This window comes from Podarcis vaucheri (assembly GCF_965113315.1).
Source record: "Podarcis vaucheri genome assembly, chromosome: 3".
Taxonomy (NCBI): domain Eukaryota; kingdom Metazoa; phylum Chordata; class Lepidosauria; order Squamata; family Lacertidae; genus Podarcis; species Podarcis vaucheri.
In genome coordinates, this window is record NC_138761.1 from 37,614,416 (window position 1) to 37,628,986 (window position 14,571).

The window sequence follows — 14,571 nt, forward strand, 5'->3', positions numbered from 1 at the left end:
CTTGTATATGAGGAGTTTCTTCACCAATCCAAATTTTGAAAGTGGGGTGGATGGGATCAGTCACTCAGTTGAGGTTATTTTCAATATAATATTTGCATCAGCTGGAGTTCTTCAGGAAATATTTTGAGTGAGTTAAATAAGTAGTTAACACGCTGGCCCTTGCCTGATATGGCAAACCAATTAAGTTATAATTTTGGGATTTGTTTGAAGCTGTGTGACTCAATATGCTTCCTTACTCAGAAGGAGTTTAAATGAGGTTTGCCCCCAAGTAAATGTGCATAGACTAAGGCTGCAATTCTAAGCCAATTTACCTGGGAGTAAGCACTACTGAGGGACGCGGGTGGCGCTGTGGGCTAAAGCCTCAACGCCTAGGGCTTGCCGATCGAAAGGTCGGCGGTTCGAATCCCCGCGGCGGGGTGCGCTCCCGCTGCTCGGTCCCAGCGCCTGCCCACCTAGCAGTTCGAAAGCACCCCCGGGGGGCAAGTAGATAAATAGGTACCGCTTACCAGCGGGAAGGTAAACGGCGTTCCGTGTGCGGCTCTGGCTCGCCAGAGCAGCGTTGTCACGCTGGCCACGTGACCCGGAAGTGTCCCCGGACAGCGCTGGCCCCCGGCCAATAGATGTGAGATGGGCGCACAAACCCCAGAGTCTGTCAAGACTGGCCCGTTCGGGCAGGGGTACCTTTACCTTTACCTTTAAGCACTACTGAACTCACTAGGATTTGCTTCTGAGTAGCCATTGTTAGGATTGTGTAGTAAGACTGCAATTCTATACCCACTTGTCAGATTAAACATGCATAGGTTTGTGATGCTAATAATTAAGTTGAGACATGGATGCCTTAATCCAGGGATGTGAAACCTATAGCTCTCCAGATGTTGTTGGACTGCAACTTCCATCAGCGCCACTTCACAAAGCCAGTGTCCAGGGATGAGATTAGTTAAAACCAGCAGCATCTGGTCCATAACTTCCCCATCCTTGAATTAATCTGTGCATATCTGCTCAATACATTGATGCTCAGGTCGCTGGCTAGTGACCTCCTGGCTGGTACTGCAAACCCAATAATTTCATTTGACAAAGCTGAAAGTCCCGGATTTAAAAAAAATATATGGGGTCCTGACTCAATTTGAAACCAATCACTCGCAATTTCCCCTTGAGATTAATGAGGCAGGGTGTTCTTTCTTTCACGAAGAATCAAATGCACTCTCCTTGGATGGAATATTAAAAGGGGGATATAATCATGGCATGGAAAGCGTCCAGCGCTTTCTTGATCCTTTTGCTAGTGGTGAACCTAAATGCACCATATGGCTTTCGACAGCATTCATCTCAATCAAATTCCATGGCCCAGAGTGCTTGGAGTTGGCAGTCTTGCCTTGTCCAGCTGCCCAGCTGCTTATGTGTAATCTATGACTTCACACCCATTGATATATTCATAACAGCAGGAAGCTGTTATAAGTACATGGGGTTTCCTCCAATTTATTTTTAATATATGGATGTAATTATGCCTGTATTCCATCTCTATGTACAAGGCTAGCCCAATACATTTTGCTCATTGAGGACAAATGGGATACACGCATCTCCATTCCACATACAGTGGTACCTCAGGTTAAGTACTTAATTCGTTCCGGAGGTCCGTTCTTAACCTGAAACTGTTCTTAACCTGAAGCACCACTTTAGCTAATGGGGCCTCCTGCTGCTGCCGCATCGCCGAAGCCCGATTTCTGTTCTTATCCTGAAGCAAAGTTCTTAACCTGAAGCACTATTTCTGGCTTAGTGGAGTGTGTAACCTGAAGCGTATGTAACCCGAGGTACCACTGTATAGTAGAGTATCCTGTTTCAGTTCTAGCCACAGGGTACTGCACTGCCCCTGAGGGTGGCAGGCAAGGTGCATGACACACAGCTCTAGTCTCCAGTGGAAGGGAATCTCAGGGAGCTCAGGAGGAATTGCTGTGGGACACCATTGCCTCCCAACCTACGCAGCCTGAGACAGTCACCTTCTGCCTAATAGCAGGCAGCCCTGATATATGTAACTTCCTGCAAGTATCTGCTGTTACTACAAGAGCACTCACTTATGTCTGATTCGATTGTGTATTGCCTTTTAAAAAAATTGTGACTAAATATACAGGGAAAATGCATAAATTAAAAGTATAATATCTCTGAAAGAGGAAGGTCCCAGGCTGTACAGGGATGCCAAAGGCCTCGTTCCTACAGAATGAGCCTCCCAATTAATTTCATTCATTTCATAGAATTTATATATAAGCTGTTTATATATAAAACAATGTAAAATATGCATTAAAATACCACTAAAAGATGGGATGGGATGGAAACCCTCTCCTGCCGTGTGGGGTAAACACTGGGTGTATAAGGGTTGAAATAAGCTTTTAAGTATCCTGGTTCCGTAGGTGCATAAGGCTTTGTACACCAGCACCTTGAACTTACCATAGTCCTGACTGGCAGCCATAAATTTATGAGTCTGATTATGTAAGTTTTTGTAGACAGTTACATGCTTTATCTTTGTTTGTAGTTACTTTAGGGAACCTGGAAGGTACATGAGTATAATATCATCCATATATTAATCATGGGACATGGGTGGCACTGTGGTCTAAACCACTGAGCCTCTTGGGCTTGCCAGTACGAAGGTCAGCGGTTCGAATCCCCGTGACAGGGTGAGCTCCCGTTGCTCTGTCCTAGCTCCTGCCAACCTAGCAGTTTGAAAGTATGCCAGTGCAAATAGATAAATAGGTACTGCTGCGGCAGGAAGATAAATGGTGTTTCCATGTGCCCTGGTTTCCACCACGGTGTTCAGTTGTGGCAGAAGTGGTTTAGTCATGGTGGCCACATGACCCAGAAAGCTGTCTGTGACAAACACCAGCTCCCTCAGCCTGAAAGCAATATGAGCGCTGCACCCCATAGTCGGCTTTGACTGGACTTAACCATCCATATATCACATTATATGTGATAATGATTTGTAGTGTTAGCGGAATTGGGGGGGGGACTAGTTCTCATCATGATCAAGACAGAAATTAGAGGAAACCTTGGAGATCCAGATCCAGATTCAAAAAATTCCATCCATAATCCATGCATAATATTTCTTAATCAAAAGGGAATGATGCTAATTATACTGTACAATCAACTCAACTCAATATTACAAAGCACAGCCACACATATAGGTTACCAGTAGCATTCCATCTTCATGTTTCTTTATTAAGATTAATTCTGGATTGGTACATATTCAAATATCAAACAGTAGCACTGAAATGATGAGAGGATTTTTCTCCATTTTTCTCCTGCATTCTCATGAGCTGATGTCCTTTGAAATTGTTCTGTGGAGACCAAAATGAAATCTTCAAAAAGCAACCTATAAGAGATACATCTAGAATTGCAGCACATATGTGATGGATAAAAGGCTACCACATGCATACTTTGGACTAAGCAGAATAGTTGAACATCTCCATCGTGTGTAATGATTGAACTGCACCCCAGATATTTTCTCTCTGAGTTTCTCCTTTAAAGTTTCCTCTGGGGCCAGTTAGAAGCTTTCTGCACAGGATTGTTTTGTTAAAGGCTTCTTGCAAAAGGTAGCGGATACCTGAAAGAGTCACGTGCGCACACTTTTCAGGTGATATGTGATCATTCAAAACATAGAATAGAGAGGATGAATTTAATTCAGAGCCATTCCTAGTTGAATCCACACTATTTCTGTGATGATGATTCCCCTGATATCACCAAGTTTCAGAACTTGGGTTAGTGGGGCAGGCAGGGTTCAAAAATGAACAAGGCGAACACAGAGGGGAATTTAAAACCAACTATAAAATATGATACAGAAGCAGATGCAAAGGTGACAGCTGATAAATTCCCAATGTATTCTAACAGTACGTTTCTTAAAGGAAGTTATTCTAATGTAAAATCAATCAGAACAGAAGGCAAAATGTGGCACGCATATTACGGTTTCCATGCAATAAAACAACCTACTGTCATAAACTATTGGTGCCAACAGTAGGACTTCTTCCAAATGCAAACACTAGTTTCAGGGAAGAAATCCCCCCCCCAAGTTTTATTAAAGCTTATTCATAATACAATAAGATAAAATAAACGAATTAAATAAAAACAGGGAAAGAAAGAGGAAAGAAAATGCAGAGTCCTCTCTCAGACATAGCTCTTAACCCTTGTCGCCCACAGAAGGTGTGCCCTCCCAGCTCTCACCCAGGAGCTCTCCTTTCTTCTCCTGGTCTCTCACCCTAGGGTAGGTCTTCACTTTCCTGCCTTTCACTTAGGGTCTTTTTACTAACCATCCACTACTTTCATGTGTGTGTAATCCTTGGAACCCAGTAATGGCCCAGAGCAGAAGACACCAAAAAGAAGAAAAGGGAAAGGGGAAAGGAACAAAATAAAAATAAAAACGGAACTCAGATTTTCCATCTGTGAGTTGCACAAAATAAACTACTGACAACATTCACTCTCGGATGACATCCAACTATTAAACTTTTTGTTAAGCAATATTTTTCTAATCTTCAGACCCAAATGTCTCAAATTAATTCCTTTTCCTTTTCACACAAGTCAAAAAGGGGTTCTCTAATTATTATTATTAATAAATGCCAGTAATTTTATTACTGACATTTATTAATAATAAGAAATAAGAAAAATGGTATTTTTCTCTAATCCCTGGTTTTCTGCATGCAACACCAGCAGTAGACCTTGTTCTGAAACCCTGCAAGTCAGTTTAGACAAAACTGAACTGGATCAACCAATAGTTTGACATAAGGCAGCTTCCCATGTACCAATTTCTGCTTCCATGTCACTGAGTTTAAGGTAGGGACCTTAACTTACCGTTTCCAGGCTGTTTGGTCTTTAAGTGCCATAAGACTTCCCTTAAATCAGGTGTGGGGAACCTTTTTCTGTCTGAGGGCCCACATTCCTTTCTGCACAACCTTCTGGGGTCCATGTGCCTCTGCTGAGCAGAGGCAAAGGAGGAAGGAGCAATGAATGTAAATATTACCTTTACACAGTAGGCTAATAGTTTCTATACAATCTCTCACACCCCTCTCTATTCTCTATCCAAGCAAGAAAAGATGCACTATTAGAGTTCATATACACTTGAGGAGGATGCAAAGCAGAGCCAGTAAGAGCAGTGGTGGCTGGTGCCAATTTGGATTCGTGAGATGGAAGGCAGGGAGCCCAAGTGGGTGCAGCCAGAGCCGAGAGCAGGTGGAGTCTACTCATTCTAGTTTTGTCCCCATCCTCTTCCTTGCTGAGTTTTTCAAGGGCAACAATGGAGGAGGGAGCTGACAGACAGTGCCACACCCTGGACTGGATGTAAGTAAGAAGGCAGGCAGCCAAGAGGTGGCTGAGGCCCAGCTGAATGTAGTGGGGCAGTGCCCCACTTTCCATAATGGACCAACCTCCATCTGGGGAGACCAGATAAAGAGGCCTGAACCCTCAGATCCAAGGTTCCAGACCCCTGCCTTAAACTGAAGGAGTTTTCCTTTGCAAAAAGCAAACCGAGTGAGACTTTCCCGTTCCTCTGCCATAGTTGCAGCCCCTCATACTGTCAATCTAGTCATTTACACATTTACGACAAGTTATTATACACATAACACCGAGGTGAGATGTTTTCATCTGTGTCATGAGGCACTCAATGACCCTTGATTTGCGCTAGGAAATGGTGTGAGGGGAATGAGAGTGAAGATGAATTCCAATTGAGGCTGTAAAAATCAGGTGTACTGAGGCGAAAGGGACATGCCTGGCAATTGATACGCCTGCCAGCAGGGAGGCTGCAGGTGCGCCTGCTGTTGAACAACTGCTTGCTGAGTAACATTTGATTTTCTGGTCCACCTCAGAGACAGGAAAGGCAAGTTTACCTTACTCTGCCTATTACATCCCTCCCAATCCCCAGCTGAGAGCTCAATTTAGCATGTGGAAAGGAAACAAGGATTTAATCTTCAAAGGCCAATGGGGAAAGAACGTTCATGGATCTGTGCATGAGGCCTCATAGTTAGTATTCGGTGACCACTTCAAATTGAAACTGGATCAGTAATGAATATGAAGTCATAGAGTGGATTTATACAGAAAGATAAAATGCCCCATTGCTTGAGTCCTCCAGACAAAAAGTTGATAGGGATCCACAGGTAAATCTCTGGGTGATCTGACGTAGAGAAAGCTGTGTACGCATCATACATTTAAAGCACCTTTCCCTCAAAGAAACCTAGGAATCGTATTTTATCCCTCACAGATCTAAAATTCCCAGCTCCCTTAACAATTACAGTTCCCAGAATTCTAGGATACGTGTACTTTAAATGTAAGGTGTGTACTACACTACTTACATGGCAAGCACATCCATTAATAATGGCAGCAATTTCTCTCTTCCCATACAAACTATACTGTAGAAAGGATGAGGGCGAGGTACAGGGTAACAAGGAGTGGATTTTTGTGTAATAAGAAGTTCTGTTATGGACCAATTTCTGTGTTTAGAATTCTTTACTTCTGGATATGTTTTTGGTAGGGTTGCCATATTCTGGGTTACAGAAACCTGAACACATTTGGGGGCACCCCCATCCCACATCTCCACCCCCTACCCCTCCTTGCCGGTGACCCTTCCTCATTCACCCCCCTCCCTCATCCCATCTAACCTACCTTTCTCCAGTTGTTTTCCTCCTTAGCCCCCCGGGAACATTGAGAGAAGTGGTGCAGCACTCTGGGCACCACAAGCCAGGCACTGCCTTCTGAAGGGAATGCCCGGCCTATGCTGCTTCTCTCAAGGCAGCATAAGCTGGGCACTGCCTTCTGAAAGTTGTGGAGCTTTTTTAAAAGGCGGTTGCCATGTCTCCAGGTTTTCCAGACATTTGAGCAATTTCTGGAAATTCTGCCCAGACACTATTTCAGTCAAACGAATCCTGGATCTGTCCAGGAAAACCTGGACATATGGCAGCCCTAGTTTTTGGCATCTGGCTCTAGTTAGTGGATCTTGGTGCTCTACTGCAAAAAGGAAGTAGATTCTGAAAGTCAGAGGTGTACCTACCTCTACGAACTCTGTATTCAGGGACTTGAAAAACATAAACACATATCTTGATATGTAGATCATGCTGAAGCTGAATGCAGATTATTTTTGTTTGTTTTACCAAGGTAAAAAAGTGCCTGTGTGCGTCACTAAAACATCACAAAAGAATCTGGATAAAATCATGTGCCGAAGTGACTTGCCTCGGTGGAGTGGAACCACAACACAAGCTTCCCAGCAAGGGGGTTTCTCCCCCCTCCCACTTAGTAAGAGGATGGGGGGGTTGTGCGGCAGCAGAGAGGTCAACACAGGTACAGGTTCACCAGCAGACTCAATCTTGCACCCCTGCCAATGCACATACACTGTGCTTCACCCTTTTTCCTCCTAGAAAGTGGCAGTGGCACACTTGTCAGGAAGAATGCATTGCCGCTTCAGCCCACTAGGCAGGCCACTTCTGTATGTATGATCAATGTGCATCTACTGCTATACGGTATCAATGTCCATGTGTCTGTCAGTAATGTGTGGCAGGGATGGAAGTGAACTGAAGGAATTTGAAGCTGAAGTAGGCAGAACTAATGGAATAACAGAGGTGCAGAACAGGGGAACTTCCATCATTCTCACATACTTGAGGCTCCAGTGACGTGTGATAGATGAGGCGCCACCAGAAGGAAAAGCAGAGAGGGCATTAAAGGAGTCCATTGAGCTCTGTGGCAGAAATGTGGAACCAATAGCTCCATCTCTACTCCATCAGGACCCCTTACCATTGAGCCATTTAGTTTCCTGCCTTAAAATGTCATAAATATCAATGTTCTGGGTTCTAGATTCAGGTAGGTAGCTGTGTTGGTCTGACGCAGTCGATATATATAAAAAAACCTGTCCAGTGGCACCTTAAACTAAGTTTGTTATTGGTATGAGCTTTCAGAAGTGTGCATGCACACAAAAGCTTATACCAAGAACAAACTTAGTTGGTCCCTAAGGTGCCACTGGACAATTTTTTTATTTTAATTTTATAATGTTCTGCTTGTTTATATGCCAACATTCAAAGCTGGAATGTTCATCAATGCATTTGAAATTCTGCCTTAAAATTGTGCTTTCCATTTCGGCTGAAATGATGCAGTATTTTGATTCTCAGAACTGTAATTTGGAAGGGAGAAAACTTCTCATCAAGAGAACATTTTTGTTTTTTGTTTTACCCTCGTCACAAGTTTACGTACATGACGCTCTTTGACTCAGCCTGTGAATGCAGCCATCCACCCACATAAATAGAAGGCGGGAATAATTACATTATCCCTCTCCTGTAGCTTGTAATTAATAATTGCAATACTTACTTAATTACACCAGTTGTAATTGTTGGAGGGTGGCTTCCCCCCTTCCCTACATTTTTTTTTGATTAAGACAATCCAACAACGCGCGTGGTTATGCTGCCTGCTGCATTTATTAGCACAGCAGGCGCTGTCAAATGCTTGTCAGCAATTTGCATGTCATTTACTGCTGAAACTGTGTCCTTTGCAGGAATGTTCTTTTCAATCAGGGAAATCACGTATGTCTCACCCTCTGCTTCCATGTTCATAATAATATATTGCAACACAAAGCCATCCTGGTCACATTGCTTCCAATAAATATAAATCAACTCTAGCCCACGCGCCTATGAATCAATCCAAAATGGCTTCCGCTTTAGCCAAGTTTCAGTCATTACCACCCTGCAAAATAAAACCCTCATTCTACAGAGTTTCTGTAAGAAAGCTTCTCATATGGTTGTAAGCAGAACTAAAGGTGGAATTTCATGGGTGGTTTCTCACTTAAGAAAATAGAGATGCTGAAGGTATACACTTGAACTTGGGTTCTACCCCCTTCCCAACTAGACTCCATTCATAGGAATTTCCTCTACCCTATTCCTGCCAACCTGTCAACCCACCAAGTACCCTCATTGCCTTCCTTACCTTTTCCATGTACTTAGTTACAAGAGGAGAAGGGAAAGGGAAGAAAACTGGAGCAGTTAAGAGCAAGGAGAATGGGGATTACAAAGACAAGGCTCAAGACCTCAATACTTCACTTGAACCAACCTGGACACTTTGTTCATCACCTGAGGTCCTTCTTCATATGTCCTCTTGGGAAAGGGTTGTAGCTCAGTCAATGAGCATCTGCCTTGCATGTAAAAGGTCCCAAATTCAATCCCCAGCATCTCCTGGTGGGTTCAAATATTTGCCTGAAACCCTGGAGAATCACTTCCAGTCAGCGGAGACAATACTGACATAGATGGAGCAATTGTAGCTTCCTGTGTTCCTCTACGAGGGAGGTATGGAGGGTGGTGAAACAAGAACAGGCCGTTGCAGTGATGACTCCCCATTTGTGGAGTGCTGTCCCGGGTGAAGCACACTGGACGCCATCGTTGTCTGTTCCTGTGGCCCTCAAATGTTAATTGACTACAACTCCCATTATCCCTGACCATACTGGCTGGCACTAATGGAGCTGGAGTCTAGTAACATCTGGAGGACAACACAGGTCCTTCCTAGCTGCCTCAGGTGAATGTATATCTGTGGTTATTGTAAGTTGTAAAAATTAACTGCAGCAAATGGCCTCAAAATCCACAGCTTTTCTCTCATTTAATCTTGACCTAACAGGCATTTAAACTTTGCTATGACATGTGCCTCATCACTGAAATTTATTTTTCCCCATACTAAAATAACTCAAGGGTTCAATGCTTGGGTTAGCAATCTAAAATCTGCCCATATAATTCCTTCTCTCTGCTCACTTGGAATAGATATCATGGTGTCATGAGAACTTCAAAGTCACACTAAGGCTGAGCTGAAATTTCTCAGATTAGAAATTTCTAACAATTGTTTTTGAAAACATTCTTTTCAGGCTCTTTTTAAACTGTTAGCATAGTTAAGACTGTCCTTTGGAGAATATTTGGCAAAAAAGTCACTCTCTCCAGTTTCAACTTCCATGAACTCTGGGTGCAAACATGGATCTGGTTTTAATATTGTTTCATGTTATTTCAGTACTATTGAAGGAAGCAGCAAGCCTGATCCCTACTACTTCCAGAGCTCCTTTCTTAGTCCATAGCTACCTTCCTTCACCAGCAGGAACTAAAATTGGAGGTTCATTCAACACAAAGATAGCGCTCTTATAGCCACTTCTGGACATAAATATCATTGAACACAATGGGACTTCTCAGTAGACTTATAGCGTTGGGTGAATCCATCTATTTTTGTTTCTCTCAGTTTCTAGTTTTTCTAGTCTTAAATTCAGTTCTCCACATTTCTGCATCTATTTGCTTTAAAAAGAAAAATTAAACAAAAAGCCAAAAAACAGGGAAGTGTGCAATTCTGACTTTTCCCCAAAATGTGCTTTTCACCATGTCTGAATAACCAGGAGCAAATCATATTTTCTGTTGGAGTGTGCTCATGCTTCCTAGTCTGTGTGTTTAGAGAGAGAGAGGTGCTTGTCTAATCACTTCTTCCTCGTGGAAAACCTACAGCCTAGAGATGCAAAAGATTAAGTGTGATTGCTCTAAGTTGAATACATTCATACATCAGTGTCCCTAGCAAAATTGATAACTCTGTAGCACAGCTGGGTTTCATCCACACACCCTACAAACCCCATCCCTGTTTTCAGCAGGAGGCAAAGTTCTGTAACAACTCTGGGTTGTTGTGGGTCTAAAATGCTTCTGCCCGGAGGTAGCCAGAGCACAGCAGACTATTGCACTAAATAACAAAGATGAGAGTGAATTGATGTAGCTAGAGGATGCCTTTCTGTCACCATTAAATTCAAGTAGTCCTGCACATCTGGGATTATAGGTCAGGAAGGTTTACTGGAACTCAGCTTGTGAAGGTCTTGCAGCAATTCTCATTTGAGACCTTAAGCACTGCCTCCCAGCATTAGGAAACAGCCCCTTTTGCTGCATGATTCTTAAGCTCAGAGTCCTCTGCAAGATGGATTTAAAAGCATGTAAATTGGAAGATGTTCCTGCCAGACACTCTCAGCAAAACTGTCAGAATGAAGGATGATCCTACCCATCAGAGCAGCCAAGGAATTCAAGTCAACTCTCCTGGAATAACTCTCATAAGGGGGAAATATTGGCAAATATTGTAAGGCGGGGTTTGTAGGATGTTTGATTGGGTTTGCATTTGGGGACAATTCCTGGGTAGCATTCTTCTCCTGGATTAACCTAATATTGTGCACTTAAACTTTGGGTGCCAGCATTAAAAATAATGATCTCAATGCCATGAGAAAGTTCACATTTAGATCTTAACTTTACATGGTAGTATCTTTTCCTTTCTTTTACCCAGTCCTATGCATGCTTGGGGCGCGGGTGTCACTGTGAGTTAAACCACAGAACCTAGGACTTGCCGATCAGAAGGTTGCGGTTCAAATCCCGGTGATGGGGTGAGCTCCCGTTGCTCGGTCCCTGCTCCTGCCAACCTAGCAGTTCAAAAGCACGTCAAAGTGCAAGTAGATAAATAGGTACCGCTCTGGCAGGGAAGGTAAACGGTGTTTCCATGTGCTGCTTTGCTTCTCCAGAAGCGGCTTAGTCATGCTGGCCACATGACCCGGAAGCTATACACCGGCTCCCTCGGCCAATAAAGTGAGATGAGCGTCGCAACCCCAGAGTCGGTCATGACTGGACCTAATGATCAGGGATCCCTTTACCTTTACTTTTATGCATGTTTACTTAGAAGTAAGTCCCATTGCATTAAACAAACTTTTTCAGCAGGGGGCCGGTCCACTGTCACTCAGATCTTGTGGGGGGCCAGACTATATTTTTTGGGAGAAATGAATGAATTCCTATGCCCCACAAATACCCCAGAGATGCATTTTCAATAAAAACACACATTCTACTCATGTAAAAAGACCAGGCAGGCCCCACAATAACCCAGAGGTGCATTTTAAATAAAAGGACACATTCTACTCATGTAAAAACATGCTGATTCCCAGACTGTCCGCGGGCCAGATTTAGAAGGCGATTGGGCCGGATGCGGCCCCCGGGCCTTAGGTTGCCTACCAATGCATTAAACAGACCTTTCTCCAAAGGGTGCATAGGTTGTTGTCTAGAAAAAAAGAGGTCTATGGATGCTATGATTATGTAGGAATATGGAAGAAACTCAGAACATGGTAAATGATGCAGGTTCCTTTCACTTTTTTAAAAAGTAGGTTTCGAGTCCTTATGGCATTGAAGATAATAAAATAATTATATGGGCATTATCTGCAGGTATTTCATAAGCCAGTAGGTGTAGTTGCACTTCCATCTCTTCCATGGCTTCTTGCATAACTGAACTCTCCCCCTCCCTCTCCTGTCTCTGAAGGCCTCCTAAATCTCACCTCCTGAATTCTCTAGGGGAGTTCCCTAACCCTCTGGAGCAGGTTTGGGAGAGAAGGTAAGTTTCATTGCACAAACAGATGTCGTTCAATGCATGCAATTACTTGGCTGGATTCAACCCCAAAGATTTGTCTAACCCTTGTTTAAACACTACCCCAATCTATTACATTGACAATGAGAATGTGCTTGGTTTAATGTTGAATTACAAAGACTCTTTTTTTAAAAAAAAATCCAACAACAAAATCAGGCAACTGCTTGCCCAGGAACAAATGGATGTTTCCTTAAATGCATCGCCTGTTACATCACATTCCAATGCCTGTGATATATTTACAATCCATGACATGGTGTAGATCACCAAATCATCAAATTCAAAATACTTGATCTGTGAGCACATAGAAAATATGTCTGCAGTGCTCCACATGCTCTCAGGGTTTACTTCCAGGCGAGTCTGTGGAGGATTGCAGTCATATATCACAGACACACACCAAACAAACTTTTCAGTTTGATAATTTGGTGATCTACAGTGTGTGGCTGGGTTGTAAATTTCTCCCATGCATCAAGACATGACATAATGGGCAATGCATTTTAAGAGTCTTCGTTTAGTTCCTTTCTTCACTCTCCTTCTCATATTTTCAGTAATACAAGGGAAAAAGGAACAAACCAAATGAAATGAAACACATAAAACAAAATGAAGTGAGGTGAGGATGAAATGAAATAAGGCAGTTCTAAGCCATTTTGAATCATAAAGAATGCAGAATGAATATCAGCCCAAATATTCATCAAAGCCATTTCGTTTGTGAACTTCACTTGCAAATAGAGCAGGTTTCTGATCATTTCCGTCATAATAAGCAACCAGGCAAAGAAGACAAGTATTAACAATTTCCTTGTAGACATGTGTAAAATGCAGCTAGATGTGTATGTGTGTGTGGTGGTGATGTTTGTGTTCCACCTTCCCACAGAGGTTGAAGCAATCTTTTCTTATAGCAGCCTGCTTCCTTTGAAGCAGAAAACGCCAGTGACTTGTGATATGTTTGTAATACAGTCGTACCTTGGATCCCAAATGTCTTGCGAGTCAAATGTTTTGGCTCTAGAATGCCACAAACCCAGAAGTGAGTGTTCTGGTTTGCGAACATTCTTTGGAATTACGCGTCTTCCGATTGGCTGCAGGAGCTTCCTGCATTTTCAAGCTTTCCCATCATAATCTTTCCAGATACTCTTCTCACTCCCCTAGCACTCTTTCAAATGGGGGGGGGGAGGTTGACCACTTGCAAAATTCCCAGGGAGACACCATACACACCAATTATCATCATATGACCAAGCCTAGAGAATGTACTTTGTGCATGGAGAGAGAATATAACCCCTCTGGCTAATAACCATTGATAGCCTTATCACCATCAATCTAATCCTCTTTTGAAGCTATCTAGTCTGGTCACCATCACTGTCTGTTGTGGGAGAAAATTCCCCCTAGGTTACCTGTGTGTTGTATGAAGTACTTGTTTTCTTTCCTGGGGAGAGGAGAGTGAGAGGCAGAGAGAGAGAGAGAGAGAGAGAGAGAGAGAGAGAGAGAGAGAGATCCCGTTATCCATTTTCTCCAGTCCATGTATAATTTGATGCACCTCTATCATCTCTCCTCTTGGATGCCTTCAAAAGAGAATTGGGCAAATTCATGAGTGATATCAATGGCTGCTAGCCATGATGTCTATGTTCTTTCTCCATTGTGGGATGGTGCATGCCTCTGAATGCCAGTTGCCGGGAATTCCCAGCAAGGAGAATGCTATCACTGCCAGGTCCTTCTTGTGGGCTTCCCATGGGCATTCGGTTGGGCAGTGTGAGAACAGGATATTGGACTAGATGGGCAATTCACCTGATTCAGCAGGTACTTCTTATGTTGCTGTTAAGTCATGTCTTGCTCCATTCATGGGTTAACACTTTTTATGGACTCCATAGACTCAAATGTGGATTTCTTAAGCCTAGTAATGAGGCAGAGAGAAGGATAAAAAAAATCACACTGACTAGATAAGATATAGAGCAGGCAGGCGTCATGTACGTGTCTCGTTCTTTGTGCCTCTATAGAGATAACTGAGGACGTTCTCTGTCCCTGGTTATTTTAGATTTGGCCCTCAGTGGAGTCCTGCTAACTTACATCAGTCATGACCCCCACAAGAATCCATCTATTCCTGCTCAATGCTGCAGCTAAAAGGAGAGGATTTATTGTGACATCCCTCTATGTGGCAGCTTTGTGAGGTGACTTGGATTAGACAGC